The sequence below is a fragment of the Pseudophryne corroboree genome, chromosome 4 (genome assembly GCF_028390025.1).
Source record: "Pseudophryne corroboree isolate aPseCor3 chromosome 4, aPseCor3.hap2, whole genome shotgun sequence".
Taxonomy (NCBI): domain Eukaryota; kingdom Metazoa; phylum Chordata; class Amphibia; order Anura; family Myobatrachidae; genus Pseudophryne; species Pseudophryne corroboree.
In genome coordinates, this window is record NC_086447.1 from 314,246,832 (window position 1) to 314,265,090 (window position 18,259).

Sequence of the window (18,259 nt, forward strand, 5' to 3'; positions counted from 1 at the left end):
AGGATACATGCTCATGGTGAAATGACATATGACCAGATAAGACACATGACTGCATGTGAAGTTATCACAGCATTTTAATGGATAACATCCTATTTTTTGTTTATTATTGACTTTATTTTAATTACTTTTTTATACTTTTTATTTTGGCTATGTAGACATTTATAACGGCTTTGTTTGTCCCAATAAAAAATAACAAAGGCGCGGGGTATAGAGTAGAATGACAGTGCGATGTGGGGGGAAAATAGGCAGTCACATCTACTGTAGCACTGCTTGCAGGCTAGAACTTGTGTGCCGCTGTCTGCCTGTGTCGTCCGTACACTTCCCTTTAACAACAACACGATAAGGAATTGCTATGGGAATTGTTAGCCTTATGTATTTTCCCACGTTATTCCTTTATTAATCGGGAGCCCAACTTTACTGCCTCTGAATTGTACCAACTTATCTACCTTGGGTTTTGTGAGCTAGTATTATGGCTGCATAGGACCTGTGTTTGGTATTCATCTTTGTTCAGAGATTTACTATGTTGTCCGTACATAACAAATGTCAGGCAGGACAAGTGTCCATGTTTACATGAATCTTTGGTCAAAAGAAATACTCAGACATCTGTTCCAAAGCAAAACTTTAGGGGCAGTCTCAACTGCGTCAAGAACTCTGCCCTGTTCTATGTAATTAGTGCATCTATACTGTGCGACATGCCCCATAGGGTGCAATTAATGTGGATTATTCCTTGCAGCCCAAGAAAATCTACGTTAAATGCACCCCCAGGGGTTACAAAACGGGGTAACCCACAGATTCTGGGCACTTAGGGGGACATTTACTAAGCAGTGATAAGAGCGGAGAAGTGAGTTAGTGGAGAAGTTGCCCATGGCAACCAATCAGCACTGAAGTAACATCTATAATTTGCATACTATAAAATTATACAGAGCTGCTGATTGGTTAATGGGGCAACTTCTCCACTGGCTCACTTTTTCGCTCTTATCACTGCTTAGTAAATGTCCCCCCAAATCCTGAATCTATGGGTTTACAAGCGTTGGCCATGTGTTTACTGTGTGGGGAAAGCGCCTGATAATTGAATAGCTCCGGATGTTAAACCTGAAACTTCAGCTGTGCTGTAAACACTGCGGCTAATTGAATCTGCTCCTTTAAAGTTCTACTGTGCTTGAATACCAGAGCCATTCAGGGGACATGTAGATGGTGTGATCTGTATCTGTTGCTTTCATTTTAGATGTATTCTTACTTGTACCCTTTCCAGTAGTCGATGCTAGTCCTTAAATCTAACCGTTCTCCAAATAACTATTTGGTCTTTTATAGTTCTGTAGGTGTAAAGCATAAATAGTATAGTTCTAATGAACTATTTAACAAATACATTTAAAAAATAATAATAATTCAATTTATGAATTCTGTGTTAAACAACCCAAGTCCACTTTAAAATTGACTCAGCTGCCTGGCGTTCATCACGATGCTGCAGAGGCTATTTTTATCCATAGTCTTCTGGTCTCAAGTGTCAGGCAGCAGCTTACCCACCCAGTAAAATCCAGCAATTGAAGAGGCCTGTAGGGTGAGCCAAATGAAAGAGCATTTCTCTTAATTAAATATTAAGAAAAAGAGTGAATGATCTGACGGTGAACAGAATGTTTATGTACTATTTAAAGGACACCGCTCAACAATAACATGCTAGTGAAAGCTTTTTGTGGGCTAAACCAGTGGTTTAAAACCTCGGCCCTCAAGTACCCCCAACAGTTCATGTTTTCCAGGTCACCTAGCAGTTGAACAGGTGTATTCATTACTCACTGACACATTTTAAAAGACCCACAGGTGGAGCAAATTATTTCACTTGCAATCCTGTGAGGAGACCTGGAAAACATGAACTGTTGGGGGTACTTGAGGACTGCGGTTTTGAACCACTGGGCTAAACCATTATTTACATACATTTTAGGGGGATTGTCAGAGTACATTAGCACCTAGGGCTTCTCTAGCTCTGTCCATGGGGAGTGCCTGGCTCCGCTCATGGGTATAGCCGGTACATCCCAGGGTTGTGTCTAGCACCAACAGGTGTAAACTATAGCACGGAGCGCAGCAGGCAACCTGAGCGGATTAGCAATTAATTGCTAGTCAGTCAGATGTATAGAGAAGCAGGACTGAAGGAAAAATTCATTTTTATTCGTCTGTAAATGTTATGCCAACTAATACAGCAGCGGTAGTAAATGGCTGAATAGAATGAACACAAAAAAGCCCAATTGCTTCAATATCCTCTTAATAGGGTTTGAAGAATACTTGCCTACCTGACCCTCTCCATGAGGGAGAAAATGCTCTGTTCCTGGACTTTCCTGGTAATGTATGATTGCCATCACCTGTGGTGAAACACCTTTCTTATCAATTAACTAGCTCACCACAGGTGATGGCAATCATACATTACCAGGAAAGTCCAGGAACAGAGCATTTTCTCCCTCATGGAGAGGGTCAGGTAGGCAAGTATGCCTCCAGGAGAGGACAGGCATGTGAGCAATGGGGTAAGGGAGGGTCTGCGGAACGGTATCCGTTTGTATGGTCGACCATGTTAAGGTCGACAGTCATTAAGTCAACCACTGTTGGTTGACATTGACATGGTCGACATGGGCGACACTGCTTTTTAAAAAAATAATAATAGATTTTTATCTTTTTCATACTTTACCATCTACGTGGACTACGATTGGGAACTGTAACCTGTACCGAGCGCAGCGAGGCACCTCTCCCGCAGCATGGCGAGCGAAGCGGTACACTAATTGGGGTTCCTGGTCATGTTACGGAAAAAATTACTCTAAAAACAGTCCAAAAATCCATGTCGACCTTTTCATGTGTCGACCATCTTCATGTGTCGACTATTAGTCCATGTTGACCATGTCTATGTCGACATAATGAATGTCGACCATTCATACCAGAACCCTGCGGAACTGCTTACTTAACTTGAAGTGAGTGGCCATAAGGGGCTGTGGGAGACTTGCCTAATTTTCAGGGAGTCTAACAGAACCCCTGAAATTCAGGAGTCTCCCAGATGTTGGAGAGTAGGCAAGTATGTGAAAAAAATAATGCAGTCTCAGAATGACATTATGATCATAAAGTAGCAGACAGAGGGGAAAGTACAGGGCATTGGCTCACCTTTATCTGACAAGCTGTTGGTTTAGAACCTGCCCGCGAACCCAGCCCAGCCCTTTTGGAGTGTACATATGTACGACCTCTCCAGTCTGCAACTGCAAAATGAACACAGTTTTGTTGCATTGGATCACTTTGCTTTGTATCACAGGGGGTGTGTATGATGAGTTATAGTGATCTGACATTCTGTGTCCCTGCAGTAAGCAGTCATAGATAATGTGAAGTGCTGCTGCTGCACTCATGGCATCCATAGTTTCCTGTATTCTCTCGTATCCAGCATTTCTGCATGCATATTAAATCCAGATTGACAACATAAACATGTCTCCGCTAAATCACTGTTTGAGCTTGTGTGGTCTGAGGATTCACACTATAGGGTATACTATACAATATATGTAAATGGATGGATGGATATAAGCAGGCAAAACTTATGAATGAGTGTTGTAGTGTCGTCCATCGGGTTGGGGCAACCTGACAAATAACTTCAACCTACACCTAGAAATTTGTAAACTGCTTACAGCATGTAATCAAAATGGTCTTGTTCCCCATGAACCTAGGGGTTATCACTGCACTCACCTTCTCTTCCTACATCCAGTTCCTGGTGCATTCCTGTTGCCTCCATCTTTAGAATATTTCCAAGGTTTGCACTTTCATCTTCCTGGATTTCACCAAGACCTTCTCCAATCACTTCCTACCTTCATAACTGTAATTTCTTCTCTGGCATGCCTTCACACATCTGTCTGCTTTGCAGTCTGTCCTGAATGCAGGGTCATGACTAATATTCCTCTCTCCATCCCTCTTCTGCTGCATTACCTCTATGTGAAACATTCCAATGGCTTCCCATTCCTACCAGAATACATTTCAAACTACTTACCCTCACCTATAAAGACCTCTAACGCACCTCCCATTCCTACATCTACAACCTATTGGTGAATAATCCGTACTCACCCACTTTATTCTGCTGATGAGCTTCCCCTATCCTCTCCTGGCATCATCTCCCATTCCCACCTGCAGGACTTTACCCAATTTGCTCTACACGCTTGGAACTCCCACCTCACCTGACCAGACTCTTCCTCATCCTTCAGTTTTATTAAACACTCCCATAAAACTCTCCTCCTACCTGTTTTCATCCTCTTAAGTTCCTCTTCACACTCCACCTGCCTCATCCATTTGTTTTCCACCACCATTATCCGTTTGTTTCCTAGCTCAGTGGTTTCCAAACTTTTTTGAATCATGGCACCCTAGAGTATCAGAATTTTTTTCACGGCACCCCTAGGCCAAAAATTTCTTATTGGAAAATTTAGAAAGAAATATTAAATTAAGTAGAGTGTGTTTATATGTCATCCTTAGGGTCAATTGTGTGGTGAGGGACAATATTTGCTTCTGTTTGTCCCCATAGTTTATGACTGACAGCTACTAGCACTAGTTTTGCCTATTATATTGACCATAAATAATTTGAATTGGTCCTGGACCACCAATCCAAGGCACCCCTGCAAGTGTCCCGAGGCACCCCAGGGAGCCACGGCACACAGTTTGGGAACCACTGCCCTAGCTCCTTAGTGGTATGCCACCTCTTTTCCTCCAGTCTCTTGTCCTCACCTCCTTGTCCTCATTGAAAGATTTCTTTACATGCTGCTTCGTATCTTCTGATGTAATTGCTATTTCTTCATTATCTCATTGTATTGTGGTTTTACTGATGCAACACATATTTGTATGATGTAACTGGAGTGCTTGCATACTATGGGTGTCATTCCGAGTTGATCACTTGCTGCAGTTTTTCGCAGCGCAGCGAACAGGTTACTGCTGCGCATGCGTATGCACCGCAATGCGCAGGTGCGTCGTACGAGTACAAAGCGGATCGTTGCTGGGCAATGGATTTAACAAAGAATCCATTCGCCCATCCGATCGCAAGGAGATTGACAGGAAGAGGGCGTTTGTGGGTGGCAACTGACCGTTTTCAGGGAGTGTTTGGAAAAATGCAGGCGTCTCCAAGCGTTTGCAGGGCGGGTGTCTGACGTCAATTCTGGAACCAAAAAGACTGAAGTGATCGCAAGGGCTGAGTAAGTCCAGAGCTACTCAAACTGCAAAAAGTAGTTAGCGAGCGATGAACTCGGAATGACCCCCCCATGGTTCTATTTTCTGCATTACTGACTTGTTATTGCACTGCGGAATCTTATCTCATAAATAAATGCTTATGATGAAGAAATTATATTATTATGCATTGTATTCATATAAGACTCTCCTATACATATGTAGATACAGTACCATACCAAACAATATGAACTAAAATACATAAGGGGAGATGTATTCAAATTTCAAGATAGATAAGGTAAAGAAGTTGCAGAGAGCAACCAAATACCTTCTAACTACCCTTTGTCTTGCGCAGCCTAAAAATTGACAGTGGAAGCTGATTGGTTGTTTTGTGCAGCTTTTCCACTTTCTCCCTCTCCAAAGTTTAAAAAAATCTCCCTCATATAATTATGAGTATGAAATTATACCTGCCTCCCTCATCACATCATTACCCCCTTCATTTCGGGTGCCAGTCCGGATGCCCCGAGACCACCAAAGCAGCCCCAACCTCGCCCTACTACCATCTCCCGGCCACAATTTGCTGTTCATTGTCTTACCCCCATCATTTGCTAAATAAATATAAATAAATATATAGTTGTAATGACTAAAAAAAAAAAAATCATCTGGCCCTTATCAGCCAGGTGTGCCACTCCCCAGCAACTGCCGGCCCTAGGCACGTTCCTCGTGTGCCTAGTGGGAAATCCGCTTCTGGCCTCGGCATCTTCACTTATAAGATACCTATTATGTGCTGCTGCGATACATAACATGGGATACAAGTCTGTTGGTTTGGGTAACCCTACCATGTGTAGAACTGCTAAAGGCTGGAAAGCTGCTTTGTTTGTTCGGGTCTGGTGGAGACCTTCGGATGCCACATGGTTCTATTCCCCCTCGGGTGGTGGCGTGGACCACCACCCAAGTGGGGGAACCAGCCGGCGGTTGGGACTCCGACTGCTGGTATTGCAGCTTGTGTCGGGATTCCAGCGTCGGTATATTGACCGCCAGGATCCTGCCCGGCGGTCATTTGACTGCGTCCTCTTTTTATTTATTTAATCTAGCTTGTGTCAGCTATTTTACTAGATGCTTTACAACAGGTGTGCTTGGTGACTGTAAAAGCAAAGTTGCTGTGAGCTTGAAACCAGGTAGCATACTGTACCTAAAGTTTAATGCTAATGTGATGGCTATTTCCATGGTTACAATGTTGAGAAATAGAGTAGGGTCTTGCAGCACTGGGTAAGACTAGGGTCTTTACTTTCCCACTGCTCATACCTGTGATTGCCGGTGTATTAACATATCTTCTTCATTGCATATGGTCCATAGGGGTTCATATATTTGTTTTGGATTCAGATCTACCTCCTATTCTAAGCAATACAATACAAAAAGATAGTTGCGCTAAAGATATGATGTGTTAAAAATCCCCTCCTCCTCTTCACTTCTCTACTTTTTATTATTTTGTGGAAAAAATTGAGCGCAGGATGCAGTTCATGGACGGGAAGTCATGTGACGACATCTGCGCTCCATAGCCCGGAAGTATACGCTGGCAATTTAAGACTCTTTTCTCTGACGTCCTAGTGGATGCTGGGAACTCCGTAAGGACCATGGGGAATAGCGGGCTCCGAAGGAGGCTGGGCACTCTAGAAAGATTTATGACTACCTGGTGTGCACTGGCTCCTCCCACTATGACCCTCCTCCAAGCCTCAGTTAGATTTTGTGCCCGGCCGAGGTTGGATGCACACTAGGGGCTCTCCTGAGCCTTTAGAAAGAAAGATAGAAATTAGGTTTTTTATTTTCAGTGAGACCTGCTGGCAACAGGCTCACTGCAGCGAGGGACTAAGGGGAGAAGAAGCGAACCTGCCTGCTTGCAGCCAGCTTGGGCTTCTTAGGCTACTGGACACCATTAGCTCCAGAGGGATCGACCGCAGGCCCAGTCCTTGGTGTTCGGTCCCGGAGCCGCGCCGCCGTCCCCCTTACAGAGCCAGAAGCAAGAAGAGGTCCGGAAAATCGGCGGCAGAAGACATCAGTCTTCATCAAGGTAGCGCACAGCACTGCAGCTGTGCGCCATTGCTCCTCACACACACTTCACACTCCGGTCACTGAGGGTGCAGGGCGCTGGGGGGGGCGCCCTGAGAAGCAATAATAACACCTTGGCTGGCAAAAATACCACAATATATAGCCCCAGAGGCTATATATGTGGAATATACCCCTGCCAGAATATAGGAAAAAGCGGGAGAATAGTCCGCGGAGAAGGGGCGGAGCTATCTCCCTCAGCACACTGGCGCCATTTCTCCTTCACAGATCCGCTGGAAGGAAGCTCCCTGGCTCTCCCCTGCAGTCTACACTACAGAAAAGGGTAAAAAAAGAGAGGGGGGGCACTAAATTTAGGCGCAGTATACAATTATATTGAAAAAGCAGCTATAGGGGACATAACTCAGTTAGTCCCTGCATTATATAGCGCTCTGGTGTGTGCTGGCATACTCTCACTCTGTCCCCCCAAAGGGCTTTTGTGGGTCCTGTCCTCTGTTGGAGCATTCCCTGTGTGTGTGCGGTGTGTCGGTACGGCTGTGTCGACATGTTTGATGAGGATAATGATGTGGAGATTGAGCAGATGCCTTTAGAAGGGATGTCACCCCCTGCGGGGCAGACACCTGAGTGGTTGAGCTTATGGAAGGAAATGAATGCACGTATAGACTCCTTACATAAGAAATTTGACGACATGCCAAATGTGGGACAGCCGACTTCTCAGCTCGTGCCTCTCCAGGCGTCGCACAGGTCATCAGGGGCTCTAAAACGCCCGCTACCTCAGACCGCAGACCCAGATGTCGACACGGATACTGACACCAGTGTCGACGACGATGAGTCTAACCTGATGCCCACTAAGGCCATTCACTGCATGATTGAGGCAATGAAAGAGGTGTTACACATTTCTGATATAAATACAGGTACCACTAAAAAGGGTATTATGTTTGGGGAGAAAAAACTACCTGTAGTTTTTCCCCCATCAGATGAATTAAATGAAGTGTGTGAAGAAGCGTGGGCTTTCCCCGATAAAAAATTGGTGATTCCTAAGAAGGTACTAATGGCGTTCCCTTTCCCGCCAGAGGATAGGTCACGTTGGGAAACACCTCCTAGGGTGGATAAAGCGCTCACACGTTTGTCTAAAAAGGTGGCACTACCATCTCCGGATACGGCCGCCCTCAAGGAACCTGCTGATAGAAAGCAGGAGGCGATCCTGAAGTCTGTATATACACACTCAGGCATTATACTTAGGCCAGCTATTGCGTCAGCTTGGATGTGCAGTGCTGCCGCTGCGTGGTCAGATAAACTGTCAGAAAATATTGACACATTAGACAGAGACACGATCCTGCTAACCATAGACCATATCAAAGACTCAGTCTTATATATGAGAGATGCACAGAGGGAAATCTGCCGACTGGCATCTAAAGTAAGTGCATTGTCCATTTCTGCTAGGAGAGGCTTATGGACTCGCCAGTGGACAGGAGATGCAGATTCTAAAAGGCACATGGAAGTTTTGCCATATAAGGGTGAGGAATTATTTGGGGATGGTCTCTCGGACCTAGTTTCCACAGCAACGTCTGGGAAGTCAGCATTTTTACCCCATGTCCCCTCACAGCCTAAGAAGGCGCCATTTTATCAGGTTCAGTCCTTTCGGACCCAGAAAAACAGGCGTGGAAAAGGCGGGTCCTTTCTGTCCAGAGGCAGAGGTAGGGGAAAAAGGCTGCAACAAACAGCAGGTTCCCAGGAGCAAAAGTCCTCTCCCGCTTCTTCTTCCAAGTCCGCCGCATAACGGTGGGGCTCCACAGGCGGAGCCAGGTACGGTGGGGGGCCGCCTCAAGAATTTCAGCGATCAGTGGGCTCGCTCACAGGTGGATCCCTGGATCCTTCAAATAGTATCTCAGAGGTACAAACTGGAATTCGAGGCGTCTCCACCCCACCGGTTCCTAAAATCTGCCTTGCCGATTGCTCCCTCAGACAGGGAGGCGGTGATAGCGGCAATTCACAAGCTGTATTCCCAGCAGGTGATAATCAAGGTACCCCTACTTCAACAAGGCCGGGGTTACTATTCCACACTATTTGTGGTACCGAAACCGGACGGTTCGGTGAGACCCATTTTAAATTTGATATCCTTGAACACATACATAAAAAAATTCAAGTTCAAGATGGAATCGCTCAGGGCGGTTATTGCAAGCCTGGACAAGGGGGATTACATGGTATCCCTGGACATCAAGGATGCTTACTTGCATGTCCCCATTTACCATCCTCACCAGGAGTACCTCAGATTTGTGGTACAGGATTGCCATTACCAATTCCAGACGCTGCCGTTTGGACTGTCCACGGCACCGAGGGTATTTACCAAGGTTATGGCGGAAATGATGATACTCCTTCAAAAAAAGGAAGTTTTAATTATCCCGTACTTGGACGATCTCCTAATAAAAGCGAGGTCCAAGGAACAGTTGTTGGTGGGAGTAGCACTATCTCAGGAGCAGCACGGCTGGATTCTGAATATCCCAAAGTCACAGCTGGTTCCGACGACACGGCTACTGTTCCTGGGTATGATTCTGGATACAGTCCAGAAAAAAGTGTTTCTCCCGGAGGAGAGCCAGGGAGTTGTCATCTCTAGTCAGAGACCTCCTGAAACCAAAACAGGTATCAGTGCATCGCTGCACGCGGGTCCTGGGAAAGATGGTGGCTTCTTACGAAGCAATTCCCTTCGGCAGGTTCCATGCCAGAATCTTTCAGTGGGACCTGTTGGACCAGTGGTCCGGATCGCATCTTCAGATGCATCGCTTAATAACCCTGTCTCCAAGAACCAGGGTGTCTCTACTGTGGTGGCTGCAGAGTGCCCATCTTCTAGAGGGCCGCAGGTTCGGCATACAGGACTGGGTCCTGGTGACCACGGATGCCAGCCTTCGAGGCTGGGGGGCAGTCACACAGGGAAGAAACTTCCAAGGACTATGGTAGAGTCAGGAGACTTCCCTTCACATAAATATTCTGGAACTAAGGGCCATCTACAATGCCCTAAGTCAAGCAAAATCCCTGCTCCTACACCAGCCGGTGCTGATCCAGTCAGACAACATCACGGCAGTCGCCCATGTAAATCGACAGGGAGGCACAAGAAGCAGGATGGCGATGGCAGAAGCCATAAGAATTCTCCGATGGGCGGAGAATCATGTACTAGCACTGTCAGCAGTGTTCATTCCGGGAGTGGACAACTGGGAAGCAGACTTCCTCAGCAGACACGACCTCCACCCCGGAGAGTGGGGACTTCATCCAGAAGTTTTCCAGATGCTGGTAAACCGTTGGGAAAAACCACAGGTGGACATGATGGCGTCCCGCCTCAACAAAAAGTTAAAAAGATATTGCGCCAGGTCAAGGGACCCTCAGGCGATAGCTGTGGACGCTCTAGTGACACCGTGGGTGTACCAGTCTGTTTATGTGTTCCCTCCTCTGCCTCTCATACCAAAGGTATTGAGAATAATAAGAAAGCGAGGAGTAAACACAATTCTCGTGGTTCCGGATTGGCCAAGACGAGCGTGGTACCCGGAACTTCAAGAGATGCTCTCAGAGGACCCGTGGCCTCTACCGCTCAGACAGGACCTGCTACAGCAGGGGCCCTGTCTGTTCCAAGACTTACCGCGGCTGCGTTTGACGGCATGGCGGTTGAACACCGGATCCTGAAGGAAAAGGGTATTCCGGAAGAAGTCATTCCTACGCTTATTAAGGCCAGGAAAGATGTTACGGCAAAGCATTATCACCGCATATGGCGGAAATATGTTGCATGGTGCGAGGCAAAAAAGGCCCCAACAGAGGAATTTCAGCTGGGTCGATTTCTGCATTTCCTGCAAGCAGGAGTGAATATGGGCCTAAAGCTAGGCTCCATTAAAGTACAGATCTCGGCTCTGTCGATTTTCTTTCAAAAAGAACTAGCTTCAGTACCTGAAGTTCAGACATTTGTGAAGGGAGTGCTGCATATTCAGCCCCCGTTTGTGCCCCCTGTGGCACCTTGGGATCTCAACGTGGTGTTGAGTTTCTTAAAATCACATTGGTTTGAGCCACTTAAAACCGTGGATCTAAAATATCTCACGTGGAAAGTGGTCATGTTATTGGCCTTGGCTTTAGCCAGGCGAGTGTCAGAATTGGCGGCTTTATCATGTAAAAGCCCTTATCTGATTTTCCATATGGATAGGGCAGAATTGAGGACTCGTCCCCAGTTTCTACCTAAGGTGGTGTCAGCGTTTCACCTGAACCAGCCTATTGTGGTGCCTGCGGCTACTAAGGATTTGGAGGACTCCAAGTTGCTAGACGTTGTCAGGGCCCTGAAAATATATGTTTCCAGGACGGCTGGAGTCAGAAAATCTGACTCGCTGTTTATCCTGTATGCACCCAACAAGCTGGGTGCTCCTGCTTCTAAGCAGACTATTGCTCGCTGGATTTGTAGTACAATTCAGCTTGCACATTCTGTGGCAGGCCTGCCACAGCCAAAATCTGTAAATGCCCATTCCACAAGGAAAGTGGGCTCATCTTGGGCGGCTGCCCGAGGGGTCTCGGCTTTACAACTTTGCCGAGCAGCTACTTGGTCAGGGGCAAACACGTTTGCAAAATTTTACAAATTTGATACCCTGGCTGAGGAGGACCTAGAGTTCTCTCATTCGGTGCTGCAGAGTCATCCGCACTCTCCCGCCCGTTTGGGAGCTTTGGTATAATCCCCATGGTCCTTACGGAGTTCCCAGCATCCACTAGGACGTCAGAGAAAATAAGAATTTACTCACCGGTAATTCTATTTCTCGTAGTCCGTAGTGGATGCTGGGTGCCCATCCCAAGTGCGGATTGTCTGCAATACTTGTAAATAGTTATTGTTAACTAAAGGGTTATTGTTGAGCCATCTGTTGAGAGGCTCAGTTGTTTTTCATACTGTCAAACTGGATATAGTATCACGAGTTGTACAGTGTGATTGGTGTGGCTGGTATGAGTCTTACCCGGGATTCAAAATCCTTCCTTCCTTATTATGTTAGCTCGTCCGGGCACAGTGTCCTAACTGAGGCTTGGAGGAGGGTCATAGTGGGAGGAGCCAGTGCACACCAGGTAGTCATAAATCTTTCTAGAGTGCCCAGCCTCCTTCGGAGCCCGCTATTCCCCATGGTCCTTACGGAGTTCCCAGCATCCACTACGGACTACGAGAAATAGAATTACCGGTGAGTAAATTCTTATTTTTCACCCGGTTGATTGGGTCTTATTTACTGACCACAATTCCCTCCTGGCAATATGGATGGATTATCAATGCGGATTATATGTCACATGACCGCATTTGCGCCCTAGTACCCGGAAGGGATTTCCGAGCAGTAGGAGCATTTGGTGTGGTTCACAGACCGAAAATCACGTGACCGCACCGTACCATTGCCCGGAAACAGCGCCGGACAATTTTAAAACTCTCTTTTTACCTCAGGTACTGAGGTTTATCTAGTGAATAAAATAATATTGTAACCAGCCGGTCTGCATTCTGAGTCTGCATAGGATTTTGTGTATGTGTTTATATGTGTATTTCTCTGACGTCCTAGTGGATGCTGGGTACTCCGTAAGGACCATGGGGAATAGACGGGCTCCGCAGGAGACTGGGCACTCTAAAAGAAAGATTAGGTACTATCTGGTGTGCACTGGCTCCTCCCTCTGTGCCCCTCCTCCAGACCTCAGTTAGAATTTGTGCCCGGCCCGAGCTGGTTGCACACTAGGGGCTCTCCTGAGCTTCTAGTAAAGAAAGTATTTGTTAGGTTTTTTATTTTCAGTGAGATCTGCTGGCAACAGACTCACTGCTACGAGGGACTAAGGGGAGAGAAGCGAACCTACCTGCTTGCAGCTAGCTTGGGCTTCTAAGGCTACTGGACACCATTAGCTCCAGAGGGATCGAACACAGGACCCGTCCTCGATCGTCCGGTCCCGGAGCCGCGCCGCCGTCCCCCTTGCAGAGCCAGAAGCAAGAAGAACATCCTGAAAATCGGCGGCTGAAGACTCAGGTCTTCATTAAGGTAGCGCACAGCACTGCAGCTGTGCGCCATTGCTCCCTATGCACACCACATACTCCGGTCACTGATGGGTGCAGGGCGCTGGGGGGGGGGCGCCCTGGGCTGCAATTAAAGTACCTTACATTGGCAAACAGCACATAATATAGTCTAAAAAACTATATATGTGCAAAAATCCCCCGCATGATATAAATATAAGAGCGGGAGAAGGCCGCAGAGAAGGGGGCGGGGCTATCTCCCTCAGCACACTGGCGCCATTTCCTCTTCACAGCTCCGCTGGAAGACAGCTCCCCAGGCTCTCCCCTGCAGTTTCCAGGCTCAAAGGGTAAAAAAGAGAGGGGGGGCACTAAATTTAGGCGCAAACTATATGTAAAGCAGCTATAGGGAAAAATCACTTTGTGTTAGTGTAAATCCCTGATTATATAGCGCTGTGGTGTGTGCTGGCATACTCTCTCTCTGTCTCCCCAAAGGACTTTGTGGGGTCCTGTCCTCAGTCAGAGCATTCCCTGTGTGTGTGCGGTGTGTCGGTACGGCTGTGTCGACATGTTTGATGAGGAGGCTTATGTGGAGGCGGAGCAGGTGCCGATAAATGTGATGTCACCCCCTGCGGGGTCGACACCAGAGTGGATGGATATGTGGAAGGTATTAACCGACAGTGTCAACTCCTTGCATAAAAGGTTCGATGACATAACAGCTGTGGGACAGCCGGCTTCTCAGACAGTGCCTGCCCAGGCGTCTCAAAGGCCATCAGGGGCTCAAAAACGCCCGCTACCTCAGATGGCAGACACAGATGTCGACACAGAGTCTGACTCCAGTGTCGACGAGGACGAGACTAATGTACATTCCACTAGGGCCATCCGTTGCATGATTACGGCAATGAAAAATGTGTTGCACATTTCTGACATTAACCCAGGTACCACTAAAAAGGGTATTATGTTTGGGGAGAAAAAGCAACCACTGGTTTTTCCCCCATCAGATGAGTTGAATGAAGTGTGTGAAGAAGCGTGGGCTTCCCCCGATAAGAAACTAGTGATTTCTAAAAAGTTACTGATGGCGTACCCTTTCCCGCCAGAGGACAGGTCACGTTGGGAGACATCCCCGAGGGTGGATAAGGCGCTCACACGCTTGTCAAAAAAGGTGGCACTGCCGTCTCAGGATACGGCCGCCTTAAAGGAGCCTGCGGATAGAAAGCAGGAGGCTATCCTGAAGTCTGAATATACACACTCAGGTACTATACTGAGACCTGCAATTGCTTCAGCTTGGAAGTGTAGTGCTCCAGCAGCTTGGTCCGATACCCTGTCAGAAAATATTGATACCCTCGACAGGGATACGATTTTGCTAACCATAGAGCATATTAAAGACGTCGTCTTATATATGAGAGATGCACAGAGGGATATTTGCCGGCTGGCATCTAGAATTACTGCAGTGTCCATTTCTGCAAGGAGAGTATTATGGACTCGGCAGTGGACAGGTGATGCGGATTCTAAAAGGCACATGGAGGTTTTGCCTTACAAGGGTGAGGAATTGTTTGGGGATGGTCTCTCGGACCTCGTTTCCACAGCAACAGCTGGGAAGTCGACATTTTTACCTCAGGTTCCCTCACAGCCTAAGAAAGCACCGTATTATCAGGTACAGTCCTTTCGGCCCCAGAAAGGCAAGCGGGTTAAAGGCGCGTCCTTTCTGCCCAGAGGCAGGGATAGAGGGAAAAAGCTGCACCATACAGCCAGTTCCCAAGAACAAAAATCCTCCCCTGCTTCCACTAAGTCCACCACATGACGCTGGGGCTCCACTGGTGGAGCCAGGTGCGGTGGGGGCCCGTCTCCGGAACTTCAGCGACCAGTGGGTTCGCTCACAGGTGGATCTCTGGGTTCTACAAGTGGTATCTCATGGATACAAGCTGGAATTCGAGACGTCTCCCCCTCGCCATTACCTCAAATCAGCCTTGCCAGCTACTCCCCAGGACAGGGAGGTAGTACTGGCGGCAATTCACAAGCTGTACCTCCAGCAGGTGATAATAAAAGTTCCCCTCCTTCAACAGGGACGGGGTTACTATTCCACAACGGTTCGGTGAGACCCATTCTAAATTTGAAATCCTTGAACATTTATATAAGGAAGTTCAAGTTCAAAATGGAATCGCTCAGGGCGGTTATTGCAAGCCTGGAAGAGGGGGATTACATGGTATCACTGGACATCAAGGATGCTTACCTACATGTCCCCATTTACCCACCTCACCAGGTGTACCTCCGTTTTGTGGTACAGGACTGCCATTACCAATTCCAGACGTTGCCGTTTGGTCTGTCCTCTGCACCGAGGGTATTTACCAAAGTAATGGCCGAAATGATGATACTCCTTCGAAAGAAGGGAGTTGTAATTATCCCGTACTTGGAACGATCTCCTTATAAAGGCGAGGTCCAGGGAGCAGTTGTTGGTCGGAGTAGCACTATCTCAGGAAGTGCTACAACAGCACGGCTGGATTCTGAATATCCCGAAGTCGCAGCTGGTTCCTACGACGCGTCTGCTGTTCCTGGGTATGATTCTGGACACAGAACAGAAGAAGGTGTTTCTCCCGGAGGAGAAGGCCAAGGAGTTGTCATCTCTGGTCAGAGACCTCCTAAAACCAAAACAGGTGTCGGTGCATCACTGCACGCGAGTCCTGGGAAAGATGGTAGCTTCTCACGAGGCAATTCCATTCGTCAGGTTCCATGCACAGATCTTTCAGTGGGATCTGTTAGACAAGTGGTCCGGATCGCATCTTCAGATGCATCGGCTGATCACCCTGTCCCCGAGGGCCAGGGTGTCTCTGCTGTGGTGGCTGCAGAGTGCTCATCTTCTCGAGGGCCGCAGATTCGGCATACAGGACTGGAACCTGGTGACCACAGATGCAAGCCTCCGAGGTTGGGGGGCAGTCACTCAGGGAAGAAACTTCCAAGGACAATGGTCGAGTCAGGAAGCTTCCCTACACATAAATATTCTGGAACTAAGGGCCATTTACAATGCCCTAAGTCAGGCAAGACCCCTGCTTCAAAACCAGCCGGTGCTGATTCAGTCAGACAACATCACGGCGGTCGCCCATGTAAACCGACAGGGCGGCACAAGAAGCAGGATGGCGATGGCAGAAGCCACAAGGATTCTCCGATGGGCGGAAAATCACGTTATAGCACTGTCAGCAGTGTTCATTCCGGGAGTGGACAACTGGGAAGCAGACTTCCTCAGCAGGCACGACCTCCACCCTGGAGAGTGGGGACTTCATCCAGAAGTCTTCCAGCTGATTGTAAATCGTTGGAAAAGGCCACAGGTGGACATGATGGCGTCCCGCCTCAACAAAAAGCTAAAAAGATATTGCGCCAGGTCAAGGGACCCTCAGGCGATAGCTGTGGACGCTCTAGTGACACCGTGGGTGTACCAGTCGGTTTATGTGTTCCCTCCTCTTCCTCTCATACCAAAGGTACTGAGGATAATAAGAAAGAGAGGAGTAAGAACTATACTCATCGTTCCAGATTGGCCAAGAAGGACTTGGTACCCGGAACTACAAGAAATTATCTCAGAGGACCCTTGGCCTCTGCCTCTCAGAAAGGACCTGCTACAGCAGGGGCCCTGTCTGTTCCAAGACTTACCGCGGCTGCGTTTGACGGCATGGCGATGGAACGCCGGATACTGATGGAAAAGGGCATTCCGGTTGAAGTAATTCCTACGCTGATAAAAGCTAGGAAGGATGTGACAGCAAAACATTATCACCGCATATGGCGAAAATATGTTGCTTGGTGTGAGGCTATGAAGGCTCCAACAGAAGAATTTCAGCTGGGTCGATTTCTGCACTTCCTACAGTCAGGAGTGACTATGGGCCTAAAATTGGGATCCATTAAAGTCCAGATTTCGGCCCTGTCTATTTTCTTTCAAAAAGAACTGGCTTCACTGCCTGAAGTTCAGACGTTTGTTAAGGGAGTGCTGCATATTCAGCCCCCTTTTGTGCCCCCAGTGGCACCTTGGGATCTCAACGTTGTGTTGGATTTCCTAAAATCGCATTTGTTTGAGCCACTTCAGACCGTGGAGTTGAAATATCTCACGAGGAAAGTGGTCATGCTTTTGGCCTTGGCTTCGGCTAGGCGTGTGTCAGAATTGGCTGCTTTGTCATGTAAAAGCCCCTATCTGATCTTCCATGTGGACAGGGCAGAATTGAGGACTCGTCCCCAATTTCTCCCTAAGGTGGTATCAGCGTTTCATTTGAACCAACCTATTGTGGTGCCTGCGGCTACTCGGGACTTGGAGGCTTCCAAGTTGCTGGACGTAGTCCGGGCCCTGAAAATCTATGTTTCCAGGACGGCTAGAGTCAGAAAAACTGACTCGCTGTTTATCCTGCATGCACCCAACAAGCTGGGTGCTCCTGCTTCTAAGCAGACTATTGCTCGCTGGATCTGTTGCACGATTCAACTTGCACATTCTGCGGCTGGACTGCCGCATCCTAAATCAGTCAAAGCCCATTCCATGAGGAAGGTGGGCTCTTCTTGGGCGGCTGCCCGAGGGGTCTCGGCTTTACAACTTTGCCGAGCTGCTACCTGGTCGGGATCAAACACGTTTGCAAAATTTTACAAGTTTGATACCCTGGCTGAGGAGGACCTTGAGTTTGCTCATTCGGTGCTGCAGAGTCATCCGCACTCTCCCGCCCGTTTGGGAGCTTTGGTATAATCCCCATGGTCCTTACGGAGTACCCAGCATCCACTAGGACGTCAGAGAAAATAAGAATTTACTCACCGGTAATTCTATTTCTCGTAGTCCGTAGTGGATGCTGGGAGCCCGTCCCAAGTGCGGACTCTCTGCAATACGTGTATATAGTTATTGCTTAACTAAAGGGTTTTGTTATGAGCCATCTGTTCATGAGGCTCATTTGTTGTTCATATTGTTAACTGGGTATAGTTATCACAAGTTGTACGGTGTGATTGGTGTGGCTGGTATGAGTCTTACCCTGGATTCCAAAATCCTTTCCTTGTAGTGTCAGCTCTTCCGGGCACAGTTTTCCTAACTGAGGTCTGGAGGAG

The 18,259-nt window shown here is 47.6% G+C and overlaps 1 protein-coding gene and 1 long non-coding RNA gene across 2 annotated transcripts in view; one reads left to right on the plus strand and one right to left on the minus strand.

Annotated features, from left to right (window-relative positions):
* The window catches only part of USP13 (ubiquitin specific peptidase 13), a 426,048-nt gene that overhangs the window by 683 nt on the left and 407,106 nt on the right, over positions 1-18,259 (plus strand). The gene's annotated exons all lie outside the window — the stretch shown is intronic.
* On the minus strand, positions 986-4,148 carry LOC134909444 (uncharacterized). Its single transcript, XR_010175934.1, has 3 exons — positions 3,703-4,148; positions 3,136-3,227; positions 986-1,551 (listed from the first exon to the last, which is right to left on the minus strand). It is a non-coding gene; the product is annotated as an uncharacterized LOC134909444 (long non-coding RNA).